The sequence below is a fragment of the Limulus polyphemus genome, unplaced genomic scaffold (genome assembly GCF_000517525.1).
Source record: "Limulus polyphemus unplaced genomic scaffold, Limulus_polyphemus-2.1.2 Scaffold935, whole genome shotgun sequence".
In the NCBI taxonomy this organism is placed as follows: Eukaryota; Metazoa; Arthropoda; class Merostomata; order Xiphosura; family Limulidae; genus Limulus; species Limulus polyphemus.
The window spans coordinates 214,984-224,199 of NW_013666545.1; the positions used below are offsets into that span (position 1 = coordinate 214,984).

At 32.7% G+C, this 9,216-nt stretch overlaps 1 protein-coding gene and 1 long non-coding RNA gene across 4 annotated transcripts in view; one reads left to right on the top strand and one right to left on the bottom strand.

Annotated features, from left to right (window-relative positions):
* The window catches only part of LOC111086227, an 18,182-nt gene extending 12,849 nt beyond the window's left edge, over positions 1 to 5,333 (bottom strand). Inside the window, exon 1 of the long non-coding RNA XR_002610963.1 lies at positions 5,206 to 5,333. This is a non-coding gene — a long non-coding RNA (uncharacterized LOC111086227). The remainder of the gene's footprint in view (positions 1 to 5,205) is intronic.
* The window catches only part of LOC106461330 (gamma-aminobutyric acid type B receptor subunit 2-like), a 126,393-nt gene that overhangs the window by 20,925 nt on the left and 96,252 nt on the right, over positions 1 to 9,216 (top strand). The gene's annotated exons all lie outside the window — the stretch shown is intronic.

Consider the following 9,216-nt stretch of genomic DNA (forward strand, 5'->3'; position numbering starts at 1 on the left):
AATATTTCCGGGCTGCTTGACTGCGCACTGTTGTATTGATCACAGTAAAATATTTCCGGGCTGCTTGACTGCGCACTGCTGTAGTTGCTACACCAGGTAAACAATGACATGTTTTGTTTTTATCGAATTCGTATTTCTTCGTCTTTCAGTGTTACGTCAGTTACACAGGGTTTCTTATCTCCACCCTGCCATTCTCGTTCCCTCTGTGGAAGAGCGATAAATTTACCGACTTATAACAATAAAATCCATGGTTCGATTCCCCTGTGCTGGAAATAAACAAGAAATAATCAAACTGCAATTATCCCCCCCCCCCCCGGACAGCGATAAGTCTACGGATTTACAACGCTAAAATCAGGGATTCGATTCCCCTTGGTGGATACAGCAAATAGCCCGATGTGGCTTTGCAATAAGAAAAACACACAATTGTCCTTTTTTTTTACCAATTTAACATTTTTATTCTTTTTTAAAACTTATCAAATAGTGGGACATTATCGTCCACTTCTACAGATTAACTCATTAACGTCTCCGAATTTCATAACGCTCTAGCAGGTCAATGAGTTGCGCGTGATGATTGAAGTTTTTTTTATTATTATTATTTGTTTATTTTGGGCCCGAACTCATGTTCTTTGTGAATCATTATGGAATCCACGTTAACTTTGAAGATTATAAAGTATAAGTGGTGAAACATTTTTGGTCCTACAAGACTCGTTACGCTTGATGCTTAGAACAGTTTTTGTTCTCTATATTCCATGCATTATGAGACCGCCGCCTAAACGGTAGAATGCTTCCACAAGCACGTATTTATAGGCACTATTTTTGTACCAATTCCTTCATTTAGATAATGAAGTTGGTGAACTCCTGGCATTTTTCAAACAACCGTCATGCTTTGAAAGTAATTAGGTCCCTGTTTTATTTTACTCTTTCTCTTTGAACAGAAAGGTTGCTGGTCAAGAAGCATTAAATTAATTACTTTCAGTGCATACGGTAACGTACTGATAATCATTACTTCGTGACCGTGTCTATGATTTATATATTCGTTGCGCACAATAAGATGAATTATAAATTACTCTTCCTTAGCCATTACCCCTTTCACACACAAGAACTTAGAGCTTCCTATGTAACTTATGATATTATTAAAATCTGTCTTTAGGCCCTTATTAACCGGTTTCGGCTTGTTCTGGTGGGAGTAATATCATATATGAGCATTATTTCTCTTCTACATGTATTTTAGTATGTAAAGTAGATGACATGTAACTCCGACAAAGACTCAAGATAAATCTCCAACTTGTACAACATGATTAATCCTGTTCTACAGATCTGAAATAGTTCCATAGACGGTATATGTGACACTTGGAATCACAATATAGGTTCATAGATTCTATATTTGACACTTAGAATAACGGTATAGGTCCATAGATGGTATATTTGACACTTAGAATAACGGTATAGGTCCATAGATGGTATATTTGACACTTAGAATAACGGTATAGGTCCATAGATGGTATATTTGACACTTAGAATAACGGTATACGTTCATAGATGGTATATGTGACACTTAGAATAACGGTATAGGTCCATAGATGTCATAGTTGTCAATTAGAATAATGGTATAGGTCCCTATATGTCATATTTGACACTTAGAATAACGGTATACGTTCATAGATGGTATATTTGACACTTAGAATAACGGTATAGGTTCATAGATAGCATATTTGGCACTTAGAATAACGGTATAGGTTCATAGATAGCATATTTGACACTTAGAATAACGGTATACGTTCATAGATGGTATATTTGACACTTAGAATAACGGTATACGTTCATAGATATCATAGTTGTCAATTAGAATAATGGTATAGGTCCATAGATGTCATATTTGACACTTAGAATAACGGTATACGTTCATAGATGGTATATCTAACACTTAAAATAACGGTATACATCCATAGATAGCATATTTGACACTTAGAATAACAGTATAGGTTCATAGATAGCATATTTGACACTTAGAATAACGGTATACGTTCATAGATGGTATATTTGACACTTAGAATAACGGTATAGGTTCATAGATGTCATAGTTGTCAATTAGAATAATGGCATAGGTCCTATATGTCATATTTGACACTTAGAATAACGGTATAGGTCCATAGATGTCATATTTGACACTTAGAATAACGGTATACGTTCATAGATGGTATATCTAACTTAAAATAACGGTATACGTTCATAGATAGCATATTTATCACTTAGAATAGCAGTATAGGTTCATAGATAGCATATTGGACACGTAGAATAACGGTATTGGTTCATTTGTGGTATATTTAACACTTAGAATAACGGTATAGGTCAATAGATGTCATACTTAACACTTAGAATAACGGTGTATGTTCATACATGTTATTTTTAAGACTTAGAATAACGGTATAGGTTTATAGATGATATATCATCAGTTAAAATAACGGTATAGCTCCATAGATGGTATATTTAGCGCTTTGAATAACGGTATAGGTTTATAGATGATATATTGTCACTTAGAATAACCGTATAGGTTTATAATTGTCAAACCTAACACTTAGAATAATGGTATACATTCATAGATAGCATATTTGTCACTTAGAATAACGTTATAGGTTCCCAGATAATATATTTAACACTTAGAATAATTGTATAGGTCCATAGATGGTATATTTGTCAGTTAAAACAACGGTATAGGTTAATAGATTATATATTTTACTCTTAGAATAGCGGTATAGGTCCATAGATGGTATATTTGAAACTTAGAATAACGGTACAGGTCCATAAATGTCATACTTAACACATAGAATAACGGTATATGTTCATAGATGGTATATTTGACACAGAATACCGGTATATGTTCATATATGGTATATTTGACACAGAATACCGGTATATGTTCATAGATGGTATATTTGACACGGAATACCGGTATATGTTCATAGATGGTATATTTAATACTTAGAATAACGGTATAGGTCCAAAAATGTCATACCTAACAATTAGAATACCGGTATATGTTCATAGATGGTATATTTAATACTTAGAATAACGGTATAGGTCTATAAATGTCATACTTAACACTAGGAAGAACGGTATAGGTTTATAGATGGTATATTTAACACTTAGAATAACTGTATCAGTTCACAGACGGTATATTTAACACTTAGAATAATGGTATAAGTCCATAAATGTTATACTTAACACTTATGATAATCTAATAGGTTCATAAATGGTATATTTAACACATAGAATAACGGTATAGACTCATAGATGGTATATTTAACATTTGGAATAGCGGTATAGGTCAATAGATGGTATTCATAACATTTAGAATAACGGTATAGGTTCATAGATGGTATATTTAACACTTATGATAACGGGATTGGTTTATAGATAGTATATGTGACACTTAAAATAACGGTATAGGTCCATAGATAGTATATTTCACACCTATAATAAAGGTATAGGTCCACAGATGTCATATTTGACACTTAGAATAACAATATAGGTTCATAACTGGTATATATAACACTTAGAACAACAGTATAGGTCCATATATGGTACATTTGACACTTAGAATAACGGTGTAGGTCCATATATTGTATATTTAACACTTAGAGTAACGATATAGGTCCATAGATGGTATATTTGACACTTAAGATAACGGTATATGTCCATAAATGTCGTACTTAACACTTAGAATAACGGTGCAGATCCGTTGAGAGTATACTTAACACTTATAGTAACGCTACAGGTTCACAGATGGTATATTTAACACTTAGAATAACGGTATAAGTTCATAAATCCAGGTAAAGTATTTAGCACATAGGATCACCTACAAAAGTTTTAATATTTTCAAAATGAGACCCGAAACTTGAGCGCTTTCGAATACTTGACCATTATTTTTCAAGACAATAACGGTACAAGCCCATGAATGTCATACTTAACACTTAGAATAACGGTGTAGGTTTATAGATGATATATTATCACTTAGAATAACGGAATAGCTCCATAGATGGTATATTTGACACTTAGAATAACGGTGTAGTCTACAGATGGTATATTTGACACTTAGAATAACGGTATAGGACTATTCCTTACCAACGTGGGATTGACCGTTAAATTATGACGGCCCAATGACTGAAAGGGCGAGCATGTTCAGTGATGGGACTAGAACCTGCAATTTGAATGTTCTAACTTCGTTCTTTAATTAAAATGAGTATCTAGTATTTTTTTACTTTTTCGACATAGGTTGGAACTATTGTCATATATATCTTAACAAGTCTTAAGGTTGAATAATTCAGGGTCAAAGGTTAAATATAGAAATTCGGATGCCTAATATTGCGCATGTGTAAGAAATGCACCATAGCTATTAAATTACGATATTAAAACACATGAAAACGATTAAATCGGAATAAAAGATGTAAGTTCAATGTGTCATAAATGTTAGGCTACATTGTGAAGATATGTATAGAAATCTCAAGCTGCCCTAATCTTGAGAGACATCTTTAGGATTACAGACGAAAATATTGCTAATAGCATGTGTAACCAACTGAAAAAACATTGCAATTTAATTATTATAGGTTTCAGGTTTCTTATGAATTCATTTGTTATACTTGGTCGTTTTAATAAGATTTTTTTTTCTACCAGAAATTCTTAGTTATTACTAAAACATCATATACAGTGTATTACGTAATACACTTTCGAATGGTCTGAAACCGAGCTAAATGATAGTTTATATTTAGTAGTTAAATAAATGCCGATATGTATCCAATTTATGACATTTGTCAACAAGATTGATACACACAGTTTTCTTTTTTTATTACAAATATGTTTTAATATACACACAACAATACAATTTATAATAACAGTTATTACAAATGGTTATTACGAACAATGATTTATAACAAAAGTTTCACAAACTTACAAGCAATATGAAGTCTTTTTTCTAGTTTGGAACTTCCTTGGTATCTTATCGAGAGTTGACGATGAGCTGATCACACGCCGATTACTGGTCGAGTTTCCACCGATGACGTTTGGTAATGTTTTCGTAAAAGTACTAATGTCCGATGTCAGTCCACTGAAGTTGAATGATTTGTAATGTTCGAAATATATATAAATGTTTCTGGTCAATATATATATGAAACTCCCGATTACTAAACGTTTATCACAGTTATTTCTTACGACGTTTATAGCATACCAATTGTAGCAAACCAATAATAGATACTATTTTTTGTCGCGTCGCGTTGGTTATATTTATAGGCATATGGAGAGTTTCTCGAAAATTCAGATTACGTAACAATACTGACGCTAACGCTAGCGTTTACGTACACACACACATATATTGTTTATTCTTACACTCGAGAATCTTCTACAACTTTAGAGAAAAGGCGGGAGTTTTGCAATACATATTTAACACTATAAGCTATGCATATTTCTAAATATAAACTTAATCTAAACAAACGTTGGTATTAAAATAAACATATAATAATAAATCCGTCACAAGTGATTCAGTTATGGTTTGTTCCTGTTAAACATTTCTCATTCCTAAAATCAGGTTCAAAGTTAAATTTATCACTGTCATGTGATATCAAACACAGCCTACGAAGTATTCTTATTGTTCTGAGTAACAAAAACGTTTCTAATACAAGCATTTCTGGACAAGTTTACGACAGTATTGTTTGTAGTATATTTCTAAGTAACTTATATTCAACTATATGTTCGTACCTAATTATTAAGCTTCATCTCTGTGCTAAAACGTTTTGATTCTCATAATTAGTAAATGAGCGACAAAAACTGAACATTCGTTTCCTTCTTGAGAAGAAAAATAGGGTTTTAAAGAGAACGAACAGCTTTATCTTTCTTGTACAGAACATCACCAGATCAATAAAACCGGGACTAGCACGTGAAAAATACTAGGTCATACTAGCAGGGGTGGGGGACACAAAGCTGTAGTGCACTTGTTTGTTTTATAATTTTCGCGTACAGTTGCACAAGTATTATGTGTGCATTGCAGTCCCAAATTTTGAGCTGACAGACTAAAGTAAAGGTAGCTAGTCAACAACATCCACCGCCAACTCTTGGGCTATTCTTACCTGATTGAATGGTGAGATTTGATCATATCTCTTATAGCACACTCAAAGCCCAATATTTTGCAGTAAATAAAATCGAACCCATGGATTTATAGTCCGGGCACGCTAATCGCTAGCCACGCCCGGTCCTGTGTAGTTATTCTTAAAATGACGTGACCTAGTATTTATCAAGGTTGTTCATTAGCGTCACTGGTTAAGGTATTTTTCTTGTAACTATTAATATAACATATTTTAAATAAGTATTATTATAAATTGTGAATCTAATATCTCAATTAAAACCTACAGAGATGGGTTTGTGAACACAATGACTCGCTGTTATAGCTGCAGAACATGAAATGCTTACAACTAAAAACCCGCGTCATTGAGTAACCAACGCAGGTCACAAGAAAAACAATTTTCAACAGTTGACCTATTCTCGTTGTTCTGGCATAGCATCATTTGCTGCACGTACACAGGATCTCGATATTTATTTTATTTTTTCAAATATGCATGTAAACATTTAACACAGCGTTAAGTATATTACTTTTTTTAATACGCTGCTATACAGCAGTTTCTGTTTGTTCGTTTGAACAAGTTACGTAATTATTTAGGAGAGAACATACTTTCTAAGAATAAACGATATGATGGAGTGTAATTTCAATATCAACTTTAACGCTCACTTCTTGATAAAGAGGCAAGATTTCACAGTTACTAAAGGCGTCAGAAAAACAAGGGATAGATTCTAAACTTTCTAGGAAAATATCTCTAAGGGTGTGATTTATCTCTGACTAAACGTTTTAGGAGTATATTTTATTTATCAGTACTTCATATCTTTAAGGGTGTGATTTACCTCTGACTAAACTTTTTAGGAGTATATCTTCTTTATCAGTACTTCACATCTCTAAGGGTGTGATTTATCTCTGACTAAACGTTTTAGGAGTATATCTTCTTTATCAGTACTTCATATCTCTAAGGGTGTGATTTATCTCTGACTAAACTTTTTAGAAGTATATTTCCTTTATCAGTACTTCATATCTCTAAGGGTGTGATTTACCTCTGACTAAAATTTTTAGGAGTACATCTTCTTTATCAGTACTTCATATTTCTAAGAGTGTGATTTATATCCGACTAAACGTTTTAGGAGTATATCTCCTTTATCAGTACTTCATATCTTTAAGGGTGTGATCTATCTCTGACTAAAGTTTTTAGGAGTATATCTTCTTTATCAGTACTTCATATCTTTAAGGGTGTGATCTATCTCTGACTAAACTTTTTAGAAGTATATCTCCTTTATTAGTTCTTCACATTTATAAAGGTGTGATTTATCTCTGAGTGTACTTATGATGAATAATTTAATGTTATTATTGTTGTACATTATCCTTATAATATAACAACCGGACAAAAGTTATTGTATGTCACAGTTATATTAATTATAAAAACTTATTGCATTGGAGCAACACCAGAGGCGGACATAACTGACTTCATCTTTCGAAGGTCAAGATTTATATTCTTGGTTAAAATCAGTCACGTGCAAAGTCGTCAGTTCGAGCGTTATATATTACGTTACGTGAAAAGTCGTCAGTTCGAGCGTAACATATTACGTTACGTGCAAAGTCGTCAGTTCGAGCGTTATATATTACGTTACGTGAAAAGTCGTCAGTTCGAGCGTAACATATTACGTCACGTGCAAAGTCGTCAGTTCGAGCGTTATATATTACGTTACGTGAAAAGTCGTAAGTTCGAGTGTAATATGTTACGTCAGAACATCTGACTTATTACAGGCGTGTACCATGTATTTCACTGACTCAGAAAAACGCTCAACTATGAAAATTAAAACCTTTCAAATTTGAATAAGGTTGCATATAAGTAGCATTTTTGGATTTTTTTCTTTGTCGTGGAAACGAAAAAAACAACTTCGTATCTGCAGGCTACGAGCAAAGTGTTCAACTCACATCCAGTAACGTCAGTACTTCCGAAGAAAGCGAAAATAATATCTTACGTTTGACTGGTTCGGGTGGGAAGTGTCAGATATTTTAGATTAAATGATTAATTTAATCGTCACTGTCATTTCTGGGTAAAGAGAGATACAAATTGTCGCCATTATCAGTCATACACATTGTTAGTATCTAGCAGAATATGTGATCAATTCGCGTGCTGAATTATATATTGTCAGTAATAGGGGCGTTAGTTATTCAGATAATTAGATTTAACCAGATTGGATAAAGTAATATGGTCAGGCAATTCAATTATATTTTACATTTTCACTCAGTCATCACCAATAACATCAAAATAAAGAGCTGTAGAGTTTCACACCTTTATCAAGTACCATCAAAATAACGAAAAATCTAACGTTTTACACCTTCATAAGGTAACATCAAAATAAAGAGCTGTAATATTTCACACCTTTATCAAGTACCATCAAAATAACGAAAAAGCTAACGTTTTACACCTTCATAAGGTAACATCAAAATAAAGAGCTGTAATATTTCACACCTTTATCAAGTACCATCAAAATAACGAAAAAGCTAACGTTTTACACTTCATAAGGTAACATCAAATAAAGAGCTGTAGAGTTTCACACCTTTATCAAGTACCATCAAAATAACGAAAAATCTACCGTTTTACACCATCGTAAGGTAACATCAAAATAAAGAGCTGTAGAGTCACACCTTTATCGAGAAACCGTATAAAAGAAACTAGTTGCTTTTAATATTTATGTTATATCACTAAGCAGTTGCCACAACTAGTAGTAAATATATCAACCGCTTAAAACAAAATACTAGCTCCACCTATACGAAAGACATAGTTAAGCGAATGAATTTTGAGAACACGTGCTAAACGCATCAGTAGTATCAAGAAAATCCAGCGCCTTGAATAGTAATTGATTAAAAGTTGTGTAATTTGGCTAAACCTTGGTTTACTGAGAAGTAATGCATTCCCTAAGTTTGAATATGTAAGTGTTCGTGAAAAAAAAAGGAAGTTTTATCCATATAACATCTTTTCCCTTATTGGTGGAAAGAATTTAATAAAAGCCTTCTCGAATATAACAGCTTATATATATATATATATATATATATATATATAACTAAATAATTACTATTAGTAATACTCACAATAAAGAACT